The following is a 14,427-nucleotide window of genomic DNA, read 5'->3' on the forward strand; positions in this document are numbered from 1 at the left end:
CTTGGTCCTTTTTTGCTACTTTTCTCAGAGACTGAAGTGGTTGGGAGAGAGATGGTGGTGGGGGGGAGCCAGTTCACTCTTTTTTTAACTCATGAGAGTGCTGCTAAATTAATCCACATTCATTGATGCCTTCAGCATCACAGGAGGATAGACACAGGTCACTATTATTTCTGGTAATTTCAGCATGTAATGGTAGTAAAAGTGACAGAGGATGAGAGATTAATACACATTTTAAAAAGGGTTTTCTTTTCTTTAATACCAATGACCTTGAAAATTTTATTTTTGTATAAGCCCATAAACACTGAGACACCTACTAATCACATGTAGGGTTAAAATTTGTCTTAGAATCAATCAGATTTGAAACTATATAGTACAACATACCTAGAGTAATAAAGTCTTGCTTTTCTTAGAGGTCTAGTTTCAGTAGAGAAGCAGCATTCCAAATTATATTTTGTAACCTTTTAAAGGTCATTTAAGTAGCATTTGGTTTTTGAGAAGGTAACCTTTCCTCTTCATATGATGTCCTCCTTTCTTTTAAATCTTACCTCTTTCCAAGTACAGCTCAAAAACTGCTTCTTCAACATGTTCTCTAATTATGTCAACCCACTTTCAATAATGGCCCAGATGCATCTCTAACTCTACCCATAAAAATGTCTTTCCAGAAAATAATTGTTTTAAAATGTCTATCTTCTCCGACACATCACAAACTCAGGATGTCATCGTCTGCACCACTCATTTACTACTTAAACTGTATTCCTGCAGCAAATTGCTGTTGGGAGTAGTGGTTACCTCTTGTTTCTGTTTACCTGTCTCTCTTCTTTTGGAAACCAAGTTTTACTCATCTCTGGAAAGTGTTCTATGAGGTCCTAATTAATCCTTCAGGACAGTTGGAGACAGGTGATTTGGGTTTAGTAGAATGCTCCATTCTTCTTGACCACAGCAACTGGCTCAGAAATGGACAGACTCCAACAAGAGTCCTGCCATGAGACTTGTTCTGTGCTTTTGGAAGAAAGAGTGTCTCTCCTTCTTTGAGATTTCCAGCTGAGTATGATTTAAGTGTGTGCTCTCTTTTGCCACCATGTAGAGACAGGCTACATAATAATAATAAAGTCCAAGTAGATGTAGGTAATATAAGAGATGGAGGAAGAAAAGAAGTTCTGCTGATGTGGTTTGAATCTAAGTCTAGAGCCAGCTTTCTCTTGAAAGTCTTAGTCTCATGATTTCAAAAAATTTCTTATTTTGGCTTAAACTAGTTTGGATTAGGTTTCTGTTCCTTGAAACTGTAAGAGTCTTGAAAAATACATCGGCTGTCTACTGTATCACGCACTAAATTAAATGCATCTAACCCAGAGCCTGTCCAAAGAAGACATCCCCTAAAAAGCCATGACTCCCATTATTCAGGCCTTCATATAGTCCTCTCCTGGGCTAAATCTGACTAGCCTTGTGACTTGCTTAAAGGATGTGACACTGGTGATAACTGTGCCAGTCCTGAGTCTAAGTCTTAAAAGGGTGAAGTAGCTTCTACTTTCATGCTTTGGGGAGTCCTCAGTCACCATGTAAGAAGTGTGGCAACCCTGATGTCAAGGCCACATGGAAAGGCTACAGGGAGAAGGGAAAACTCTGAGAGTTCATAGAGAGGTGAGGGCTCTAGCTACCTCTGCATCCCAGCTGAGCCCAGCCTTCCAGCTCTCTCTACCAGGGCACAGAAGTGTGAGGTAAGTTGTGTTGGATGTTCCAGTCCCGGCTGTCAGCAGCTTACAGCTACGTGAGAGACCCTAAGCAGTCTAGAGAAGAGCCTTGCAGCTAATCCCCAGTCATAGTTTTTTTTTTTTTTATAAATTGGTTAAAAATTTTTAAAAAGGAAAGAAAGCAAGAAGATATGTCTTTTTGTTCTATCAACAGAAAATCAAGTCCTTTCAAAAAAAAAATTAGTGACATATGACATATTTTGGCTACCTAGCTTCTAAATATATATGGGGGACTCCCGATCACCTGGACTTGGAAGGAGACAGTTCACCTTCCATCAAAAAACACAGAAGTCCAGGCCTGCTGACTGTGTGGAGGACAGCCTGGACCAGTCAAATGCAGCCACTCAGAGCTCTCATCTGGGAGCTGGGGCCTTGGAATACAGAGAACGGAGAACCACGAGAGGCAGTGGCATGGCAGTGACAGCTTCCACTGACCTAAGGCTGAGGCAGCAGCAGTGGTCATGGCATAGCCAACATCTAGTCCTGCTGGCAGCAGAGTGAGATGTGGTGATCTGTGTTTAGCAGCAGCGGTGGTGCTATCTTCATGAAAATATCATTGAGGAGTGATTCTGGAGTGCTTTGGCTGTGATCCCAGCTGCTACCTAGCTTACTTCATTCTTGCTCACATTCCAAATCTCATTCTCCTGGAACTAGGAGTTACCCAGTACCTTTTCAATAATTCCTTCTCTGCAAATTCAAACCCAGACTGCTGCATACATACATATAGACATGGATAGAAAATCTACCATTTGTTATTATGCATGATTAAACTTTTGACCCACATCCTCTTTATCTTGGTCAATTATATAACATACTTAAATAACTATCAAGAATTGATTTTCTATTGATAGAACAAAAAGACATAACTTCTTTCTTTCTTCTCCTTTTTGAATGCTTTCACCAATTTATACAAAAACACACTAGCTTTTAAAGACAACTTCATTGGTCATCATATTACAACCATCTGCACAAGTTCTATCTGGGATCACAGTGGCAGACCCCACTCTGTTCCAGTTTTATTCACTGATTTGCACACCCTTTAACTCTGCTGCCATGCCAAGTCTCTGTGATGCCCCACACCCCTTCATGTCTCGTTTGGGTCTGTCAATGATCGTGTGGTCACCCATGGACCGATCTTGGCTGCTGTGCTAAACTCCTTTCTCATAATCTTTTTGTTTTCTTTTGTTTATCCCTGCAGGTTTACTAAGCAACATGGCCTTTCAGTTTCTCTCAGGGATGATAAAAAAACTGTCACACATACCCTCTTCCTTTAAGCCCTTTCAACTAGGAACACCATATCACCACTGTTTAATAGAGTCAATAAAAATGTTGAGGCCATGGTATATCTTCTTGGAATATGAAAGCATTATATTGTCAAAAACTGCACAGCAGGATGGCGAAACTGCAGATAGACCTGGCTTTGGAGCAAGTCCTCTCACTTACTTGTGTAGACCTTGGGTTACTTAATCTTTCAGAGACTCCATTTTCCCATCTGTAAAATAAAAATGCAAACACCTATACACACTAGGTTAGTGTGAGGATTCAGACAAAGAATGTTTGTAAATTGCATAAGGAGAATTCCTTATACAAAGTAATACACAATATCATTAATATTAATAATATAATATTATATTAATAAAATGTTAAATAATCATTTTAAGTAATTTCTTGTTACCACCTAGCCTTATAGAAAAAAATGAAAGGATTATATAAAAAATGAAGAATTAAAGAGATAGAAAAGCTCCATAATGCCGTATGGAAAGAAAACGAGGGGGTCAGAGTTAATCAGACATCCTTGGTGATTCTGAGACATCACACTGAATCACCTTTTTAAAAGACCGAACACAGTGAAATTTATATAATGCTATAACCATATTAAATGTAGCAGCATTCTGCACGACAGACGGGATCTTCCACACTCAGTGGCAAACATCACAAACCCCAAGTACAGAAGTGCTAGTCAGTATGATTTTCCATAGAGAAGAATTATTGATAAAAAAAATCCCACTGTTTTTATACCTGGTTCTGAATGTAAGCAATAGTCTAAAGGAAAAAATTAGTACTGGGAAGGGAAAAACAACTATTCCTTTAGGACAGGAACAGCTTGGTCTTGGAGATTAAGCAAACGTTTGAAGTTAGGATTTATAATCGCTCACTGATCAGGAATGGACAAGACAGATTAGACAGAATAGGAAAACAGAGGATTAATATTAATTAGTTGAATTGAAAAGAAATATGAATATGTAAAGTTCATATTTTTAGAGGTGGGCCAGCCTCAGCTCAAGCAGCATTACCTTCGTGATAACGTGTCAAGCTGGCCCTTGCATATGCCTCGCTATGTATCCAGCTGGTGAGGCTCCCTCTTGAGAGTTGCCAAAAGGAAACTTCCCTATCTTTGTTCAGGTAAGCAAATACAGAGGTCTGTATGACCCAAGCAGATCTGCACAGGTCCCATCGGAAGGAAGGGACCCGGGGAAAGGAGCAGTAGCTGTTATGGGAAAACCGTACATTTGCTTTTGCTTTTGTTGTTTTAATTTTAAAAAGGGGAAAGGAGCTATTACAGACTATGGCTTGAGGGCCCATAATTTAAACATGCCTTTGGTGAGAAGGAGCCTCACAATGCCCGAGAGCCAATTCTCCCCTCTGTACAACACACAGTAAATATTTAAGGCTCATTAGAGGAACTGGCAAATCACTGATAGCCAATAGCTACGGAACTTAACTAAGGCAATCAGCTCCCTGGCAGACATATGCTTCTCTTGTTCAAATGTTGGTTATGTGTCATCATCATTTCAATACTTACATCCCTGGAGAACTACCAAGCCAGGAAATGAAAAAAGGCAAATTTCTGAAAACTGAAAAATACAAATCCTCCTATGCTCTATAATTAAGGTTAACAAAAGAGTCAGACAGAAACACATACATGAAACCCAGAGAAGCCGAAGTTTCAAATGACTGATCTATCCCTGCAAGTAATTACTTCATGTTTTTCACAAACATTTGAAACCTATTATTACTTTCCCAGCAGCACACGTCAACAGAAGACTGTCACCTGAGGGAGAAACAGGGAACCGGGCTGTAATTAATTTCTGGTCAAATATATCATGAAGCCTTTAATGTTGTCAATAAATGGCTCTAGCCACTAAAAATTCCCGACCTCTCCCTCCCTCCTCTGTCCCTAGTACCACCAAAATGTTTAATCAGCGTCTTTGTGAAGCCGATTGCCTGAAGGAGAATGAGATGCAGTGCTAATGCCTGCTGGAAAGTTGGCGCCATTGATCCGCTCCTTCCCGGCCGTGCATATTGAGAGAGAGAAGTCAATCAAGAGCCAGACTCTCCTACCCCCACTTGGTTTTCTTTCTTGTTTGACTCCATCTACAACTGAGAAAAATATAAGGTGCACAATGCTTTGGAAGAATTTAAACATGTAGATGCTGGGCAATGGAAATCATTATGGCAGCAACTGAAGCCTATATCTTTAAAGGTTAGAACATAAAGATTAAGAGTGCCTCCAGGAAAAAGTAAAATGGCTGATCTGAATACAACCTTTCCATCAACTGGAAAAGCATAGCACAGCAAAGGAGATGAAGAGCTACAGCAGATGTGACATTTATGTTTTTGAGTACCTACATGTTTATTTTTTGAATTACTATTCAGAGCCTTAGAAGACCTTTATAGGTCAGGCACAAGCAGTAGCCAGCTTCTATCTCTATCTGTCTGTCTTATTCTCCTGCACGTGCAGTGAGCAAATGCTATAAACATGATCTTGACTATGAAAAGAAATGAGCCCATGTCACTTCCTTCTTCATTCATCCATTCTCATACACACATTAGTTTGTGACCAATCAACAAATACTAAAATGCATTCTTAGGTAATGTGTATTTCAGAAATCTTTACAGTATGGATTGTAGCTACTTTCCTTCCTTTTGAAAGCCTTTCCTGTGAGATTGTCTTTTGAAAGGTAGAGGTGAGGTAGAGCACCAGTCCTCTCAACCCCATCTCTGGCACTACATCATGGGACTCTGGGAAAGTCAAATTTGCAAAAAACCTTATGGTTGATGTTCTATTCCAACTTATTCTATACATTTAAACTTGTTATATGACTTGCTCAAGTTCATATAATGAATGAGGGTGGAGTTTGTTGCTTAGCCATCCACTAGGCAAATGAAATATAGATGCTCCTTGCCTTATAATGCTGTGTCCTGAAAAACCCATAGTAAACTGAAAATTATTGTAAGTTGAAAGTATTTAATACACCGAACCTATGGAACATCATAGCTTACATTAACATGTTCAGAATGCTTATATTAAGCTACAGTTAGACACAATCATCTCATACAAAGCCTATATAATACTAAAGTGTCAAATATCTCATATACTTTATTGAATACTTACTTGGAAGTGAAAACCAGAATTGCTGAAAACATGAAGCTCTAGGTTCAATCCCTAGCACCAAAATGCCAAACCACACCAACCAACCAAAGGTAGAATTGTTGGTTGGGTATACTTCCTCACCATCATAAAGTTGAAATATGTAAGTCAAACCATTATAAGCCAAGGACTTTTATAGTGTTTTGTTTGTTTACAGTGCTGGGGATCAAATCCAGGGCCTCGTGCATGCTGGGCAAGTGCTCTACCACTGAGCTGCTATCCAGCTGGGGATTTGTAGTTTATACCAGACTTCCAAGAATACAACTCGACTCTGCCAAAATTTCTACATATGTAAACTAAAAATAATAATGATGACTGATTTGCCCAGTAGTTTTAATGATGACTCAATCAATACAGAAAAGTTCTTTCGGGTTATTCTTTCGCTGGCTGTAGCAGGAGAGAAAGCAAGAGTGAGGTGTCTGAAGGAGAACAAGAGGCTGGAAGCACAATGGCCTGGATACCGTGTAATCCCAAAGTCTGACAGTCAGGCCTGTGTTTCTCCAAGAGTGTCCACTACTGACCAGCCATCAGGATCTCCTGGGCATCTGGCAAACTGCAGTGACCAGACCACACTTTCAACCTTGTAAATTAGAACTTTTAGGGATGGAGTCAGAGTTTCTACTTAAATCAAGTTCCCCAGGAAATAATTATACCCTGGTTCCTTTGGGAACCACTTGGCTAAGCTGCTTATTGTCTTAAAAGCACAGGTATGTGCAGCTGGGCATGGTGGCACATGCCTGTAATCCCAGTGGCTCAGGAGGCTGAGACAGGAGGATCCTGAGTTCAAAGCCACCTCAGCAAAAGCGAGGCACTAAGCAACTCAGTGAGACCCCATCTCTAAATAAAATACAAAATAGGGCTAGAGATTTGACTTAGTGATCATATGTCCCTGAGTTTAATCCGTAGTACCAAAAAAAAAAAAAAAAAATCATAGGTATGTGAATTTGGAATTGATGCTGAAATCTGCCAGTGATGGGGATGAGCAAGTGCTACCTCTAGTCGTGGCTCTAGTGGGTGGGAGGTAAATGCTACTACTCTACAACTGTTGTGTGCAAGGTCAGCAAAGATCAACAAGCAGCACAGAGCACCTGATGGTTGTGCAAAACTAACCCCACAACACAGGCCAGGGTAACAGGAATCTGCAGAGCCCTCTATATACTGCTAGGTTAGTTAAAACTCTGCCAGCCATCAGAGTGCAATGGAAATCAAGGAGGTAGACACACAACAACAACAAAAACAAAGGGAAAAAATATTTAAGATCCAAGAGTCTAATTGAATAGTGAAATTATATCTGAATTAAACAAAGCAAAATAAAGACCAAATATTTACCAAAATAATAGTCTTACTTCACAAATGGGTAAGAGCACATATGACTTTGGGCTTCAAGTGACCTAACTTTGAATCCTGCCTCTGCTATGATATAAATTGGGAATTTATTCAACTTCTCTCAACTATTGCTTTTTCAACTATACAATAAGAAAATTACAGCTGCAGATGACAGACTTTCAAGGAGGACTCAAGTGAACCAATGTAGATTGTGACTGAGCTCCATTATATAATAGTAATCACTTTTATATTATAATGATAATATATCATCATCAATGAAAATAACCAGTTTAGGCCTCTAGGATAATGTACATTAAGATCACTTGACTTCTAGGAATTGTCCTTATTTTAAAGAAAGCAGTTTAGAGTTCAAGTTTATGAGGCTAGGTACAAAAATGATTTCTTGGTAACCTATTTAACCTATTTGTATTGAGTTAAGGACGTTATCTGAAACACATGGAAATTTCTACATATCAACATACTTTGAAGCCCAAATTACACTCATAGTACTTTAGATTGTTATGAAAAAGAAAGCCTTGAAAACACCCAGAAACCAAAATGCAATCATAACTAGTCATAAGGGTTTATAATTAAGTGGGGAGGGAGCTAATAAAACTGAGAGCAATAAAAAGATGGGAACAAATGAAGAATGATTTAGCATATGATGAATGAGGTATTAATTTCAGAATATAAAAAAGTAGGAAAAAAGTGTAATAAAGAGAGACACTCATGTGGGTAGACACACTGGGCAAGGGCTGGGGGAGTGGAAGGGACTGGGGCTGAGAGGGGCCCACCATGTTCCAGTGGCCTTGTTCTCTGTAGAGGGCAAAGGCTGTTACGTGAAGCAGGAGGGAGGCCTAGGGGAGGACTCTTCTGTATTCTCTGGGCAAGACAAGGCAGGAGCCAGGTAGAAAGCCTGCTCTGCAAGGGTTGGCAGCTCTGCTTTACAACTGTCACAGCTGGGCCTATTTCCTACTTTTAAGCAGCCAAATTTCAAAACTACATCTTTATTTAGGAAACTAGAAAGGGCAGATTCTAGCCTCAAGTTTTTCAGTACGAATTTTAATAGAGTCAGTAAATGATCAGTCTTGGGCTTTAGTCACAGTACAAGTTTAATGTCTTTTCAGTACAATGCAATCCTTTCTTGGCAGAAAAAATGGCCTCACTGGGTAGATTGATTTAATTTCCTAACTATGATGACTACAGAGGTATTGCAGGATATATAAATAGCACAACTTGAGGAGATTTTGGACAAGTCACTTCTGATTTCTGTTTCTCTGAATCTTTATTGGATAATAATAGCACTTGCCATCTATGCTAATCTCTAAATCATTCCAATTCCAGCAAATGTGCTACAAAGGAAAGACCGCCATGTCTGCCAGTGATCTTGAGAAACCCTGAATTATACATTGGTACTATATATGTACAAGGTATGGTGACATTAATTGAGTATAATCAAAAAAATCTTTCTTAATGAGATATGCTTATAAGAAATCAAACACCAATTACAGACATGCATTTTCCTGAGACACTTGTAAGTATTCATTGTTCTAGGACTAGATATGTAGACTAGCAAGGCATACTCACCTGTATTTGAAAAGCCCTAATTAAATAATTTATTAGAATCCAATTAATTGATACAATGTATAGGATCGACTTTGAGTATACTAAAAATAGAAAAGGGATATGGAAGGATATCAGGTTGAAATGCCATAGCAAAGTCAATTTAGGGTTTAATCATATGTAATATTATTGAAATTGGTTTACAAAAGGTCTTTAAGAAAATTCTATCAGATTTAGTCATACACATTTTAGTTTTAGTTTTATTACTAAATTTTATTAACTGGTATATTTCCATCTACCAGGAAGCAGAAGCTATGTGACTCATCATACTTGCCAATTTACTCTGGGCCCTATGAAAATTAGGGCTAGCTTTTTATCACCATTTATCAGATTTTCTAGGGGCATCATCATTAAAAGACTTTTTTTTTTTTTTTTTTTTTTTTTTTGCATCAGGTGAATCTGTCCTACGAAATTAATCACAAATCCACATGGTTAATTAACTTGAGTCAGGAATCTGGAGTATTACAAGTCAGGCTTGGAAAAAGGACAGGTTATCCTAGAATTGAAAGGCAGGTAAGACCAACGGCAGAAATAAAGGTAGGAAAACAATAAACCGAGAAAAGGACATAGAAAATATTTTTGATTCTTTTCTCTGAAACAAAACCACTCTTCTGCAAGGCAGTCAAAGAAAATTACATCTGATGGGTGGGGGCATTTCATATTTTCTGCTAAGTCACCTTTGAAGTCTACTTCAGGGGCAGTACCCATCTTTGATTCAGAAGAGATGGGGATTCAGACCACAGATATTCATCTGTCTGGATGTTGGTGGGTGTTCCAGTAGGTGGCAGCATGCCATTGCTAATCCCACTCTCAAGCTATGCCCTGGTCACTCCAAATAGGAAAACACATAACCTTTCCTGCAAATAACAAAAGTAATGCTCCTGTGCAATAGGTTTGTAGGAAAGAAGTGAACATGAACAGCTCCCCTGGGAGGAACTGGACACTCTCGGCCAGGCCAGAGATCATTCCTGGCCTTTGAGGAGGCACAAGGTCAAGGATAAAGGCTGGCTTCACTACTCACTCTATCACCTAGAAGGCATTTGGACAGCTGACCTCCAAAATGAGAAAATGCTTTCATTTATTGGGAAGAAATTTGCTACAATAGTTTATGGGGTAAGTATCACTTGGGCCCAGGCAGCAATGGGCCACATACTCTGGTCTTCAGACACTTTCCCCTTCAGGGCCTTGTTCTAATAGTGCCTTTCCTCCTCAGGATTCCTCTTCCTTCTCATGCCCTTCAAGGTTGGGTCTGTTCTAGAGGATTCTTCTATGTCACTGTGTTCATCTTCCTTAATGGGTTTAAATTAGACTATGCTGATGATTGACAAGATCTTCTGTTGTATCCTGGCCTCTCCCTCAAGCTTCCAGCTTGTGTTTCCAGTTGCCTATTACACATCTCAGAAGTTCCCCAGGCATCTTGCACGCACACAGCCATGATGATCAAACCTACTGCTCCTTTCTCCTGCGGCCTGTCTTCCTTGACATACTGTGGCCCAGGTCAGACACTGGAGAGTAACCTATCCTGACTTCTCTTCCTCCGCCCTCGCTGTTCAATCACCTTCAAATCCTGCCAGATTTTAGCTTCTTCACAATTCTGAAATCTGTGTCCTACTTCTCTGCCAACATTGGCTTGATTCAGGTCCTATAAATCATTCTCTTAAGAACTACTTTCCAGTTGGGCCTCAGATCCATGCCCTCAATAGCTGCTGAAAATGACTCAGTTGGAATACAAACATGACTGTTTCACTCCCCTGCTTAAAATCCTTTGGTCACCTACAACATCAAGTCTGAATAACTGTATCACTTCACCAGTGTTCACTGAATTCTACTACATGCTGGATGCTGGTCCAGGGCCCAGGACTCTCACACTGAACCAAAAGAAAAGAGCCTATGCCTGCAGGGCTCCCATTCTATATGGGTTTAGACAAATAAAGGAATAAATACATAAGTAAATATAAAATATATTAGATACGTGATAAGAATAAATAAATCAAAGTAAGGAAAATAGGGAGTGCTGGTGGGGGAGGGAGGTGTGTCTTAAAATTTCAGGAGATGTAGCATTTGTAGCTGCCCTAAGCTAGCCCTGACTTCACCTCAGGCTCATGCTTACCAATTTCTTCCTTGAACATCTGTCCCAGTCCCTCTGAGTGGTTTTGGTTTGAAATGGCTCTTCTCCCACCCTTGATAATTCCATTTAGAAAAATGGAATTCTTTCTTGGTTGCCTAACTCTCAGAATGGCTTAGGGAAACTAAAAAATGAACTAGATATTTTCATTTTCTTTACAAAGTCCCCTCACCCCCCGCCCATTAATATCACTATAAAGCTTTGGCTATTCATTTGCTGACACATAATTTAGGTTTTTTTAAATTTTTTTTTTTTAAGTTGTAGTTGGACACAATACCTTTGTTTTATTTATTTATTTTTATGTGGTGCTGAGGATTGAACCCAGAGCCTCCCAAGTGCTAGGTGAGTGCTCTACCGCTAAGCCACAACCCCAGCCCCATAATTTAGGATTTTTAAGCTCAGCATTTTTTAGAACAAGTTATTGCAATACAATTCACTCGCCATTATAATCAATATGTTTAAAGTATACAATTCAAATTTGTAGTGTATTTATGGTCATGTAACCATCAACAATCTTTTTTAGAACATGTTCATCACCTCCAAAATAAATCTTGGATCCATTTCCCCATTTCTGTTCAAGCCCCCACTCTAAGAAACCACTAACCTATTGTCTATCTCTAAAAATTCACCAATTTTGAATATTTCATATAAATAGAAGCATGCAACATATAGTCTTTCCTGATTAGCTTCTTAAATATAATATAATGTTTCAAGGTTTGTCCAGATTGTGTTGTGTGACTTCATCTCTTTTTATGGTCAAATAATATTCATTGTTTGGTGTACAAATTTTATTCATCCATCGGTGATGGATACCTAGAATGCTTCTATTTTTTGGCTATCATCAATAATGCTGCTATGAGTATTTGCATGCAAATTTCTTTGACTGCCTTGCAGAAGAGTGGTTTTGTTTCAGAGAAAAGAATCAAAAGTGAGACTGCTGAATCATATAACTCTATGTTCAATGTTTTGAGAAACTGATAAACTGTTTTCCAAAGCAGCTATACCATTTACATTCCCACTAGCAACAAATGAAGATTCCAGTTGTTTGTTTTGATCATTGCAATCCTGGAGGCTGTAGAATGACATCTATTGTGGTTTTGACTTTTATTTCCCTAATGACAAATGATATCGAGCGTCTTTTTAGGCTCAGTGTGAGTTACCAATCTGTATATCTTCCTTGGATAATGTTTATTCAAATCTCTTGCCTAATTTCTATTCATAGACTTTAATTTTTAGAATAGTTAAAGAGTCACAAAAAATTGAAAAGGAAGTATGAAGTTTCTACATAATTCACACCCACTTTCCCTGTTATTAACATTCTACATTAGTATGGTACACTGGTCACAACTAATGGACCAATATTAACACGTTATTAATACCTAAAGTTCATGGTTTATTTGGCATCATTAGTTTTTACCTAATGCTCTTTTTCTGTTCTAGGACTCGAGCCTGGAGACCACATTACACTTGGTTGTCATGTCTCCTTGGCTTCTCTTGGCTGAGACAGTTTCCTAAACTTGTTGATGACTTTGACAGTTTGGAAGATCCCTGATCAGGTATTTTATAGGATGTCTCTATTGGAATCTTTCTGAAGTCTCTCTCATGACTAAACTGGGTTTTGGGAAAGATGGTCATAGAGGTAAAGTTCCATTTTTATCACGTATCAAGAGAACATACTCTCAAAATGTTCCTGCATGCTGATGCTGACCTTGAAAAAAGAGAGGCTGCCAATATGGTCTTATATATTTCACACTACAAACACTCTAATCCCATTTTTGTTTGCTCTAATCACATCAGACCCTACTACTTAATTGAGGAGTGAGAGTCCTGCTTCTAAACATACCATTTGAAGCTTATTCCTGTTTTACATAAGTTGTGAAGGGAAGATGAAGGGATGCATTTCAAATGCTTGTCAGAGCTCATCAAGCCCAACACCAGACAGTTTTCTCTCTCTTTCTCTTTTTTGTTTTTAAATATTTTTTTTAGACCAGACAGTTCTCTTTCTCTCTCTTTTTTTGTTTTTAAAATATTTTTTAGTTGTTGATGGACCTCTATTTTATTTATTTATATGTGATGCTGAGAACTGAACCCAGTGCCTCACACATGCTAGGCAAGTGCTCTACCACTGAGCCCCAGCCCCAGCCCACCAGTTCTCTGTCTTGAGCTAATTTAATCCAGCAGCAGCATTTGACACAGGAGAAGACCCCGGCCTTACCTCCTGCCCTCAGTGTTTCAAATTCTCCCCTGGGCTTCCGGATGTGACCCTCCCCCCAATCTTCCCACTCACTGGCTGTGTCCTCTCCAATCCCTCGGATGGTCCTTCCTCAGCGCTCCAGCATCTCAGCAGTGGGGTACGGAGACCCATCTCCTAGCTTCTCTTCTTCCTCTACTTGTGCTCCCATCAAGAGCTCACCTTTCCTCCTTTCTCATGGCTTGAAGTCCCATCTATATGCTGATGCTTCCCAAACTCATATCTCCAGCCAGACTTCTTTTCTGAACTCTATAGTTTTAGATCCAGTTCTCTCCCTTTTTAAAAAAATCTTTTTTGATGTCTAAAAAGCTTATCAGACTTAATGTAAAAGGAAACTCTTCCATATCTCCTCCCTATCTGTCCCCCTGCCCTCCATACACTCAGCTGGCCTCACCCATGATCTGGCTCATTTTCATTTCAGTACATCAAAATCTCAAACTTGGGGGTGGGGCTGGGGCTGAGTGGTAGAGCGCTTGCCTAGCACGTGTAAGGCACTGGGTTTGATCCTCAGCACTATTTAAAACAAATAAATAAAATAAAGTTATTGCGTCCATCTACAACTAAAAATATTAAAAAACAAAAATAAAACAAAATAAACCCTAAGCTTTAAACTGCTCAGATCAAAAACCTTGGAGTCATTGGTCCACTTTGAATCTCTTAGCAAACCCTGTCAGTTCTACTTTTAAAACATACCTATGCTGACCTGCTTCTAAAAACACCTCTTCTCCTCTCCACTGCTGTCATCTTGGTTTGATCACCACTATCTTTCACCTGGAAGATCACTGCCATAGTCTTCCAATGGATCCTTCTGTTTCTGTCCTTGCCTACAACCCTTCTTCTCCAGGGGTCTGTTTATTCAATGTAGCAGCCAAAGTGATTCAGATTAGGGTTTTCTTCTGCCTCAAACCCTCAAAATAGCTTA

General features: G+C 39.2%; 1 protein-coding gene across 1 annotated transcript in view; it reads right to left on the minus strand.

Annotated features, from left to right (window-relative positions):
- Exoc4 (exocyst complex component 4) overlaps positions 1-14,427 on the minus strand; it is a 787,478-nt gene that overhangs the window by 40,115 nt on the left and 732,936 nt on the right. The window lies entirely within an intron of this gene.

Source organism: Callospermophilus lateralis, chromosome 1 (assembly GCF_048772815.1).
Source record: "Callospermophilus lateralis isolate mCalLat2 chromosome 1, mCalLat2.hap1, whole genome shotgun sequence".
Lineage (NCBI taxonomy): Eukaryota > Metazoa > Chordata > Mammalia > Rodentia > Sciuridae > Callospermophilus > Callospermophilus lateralis.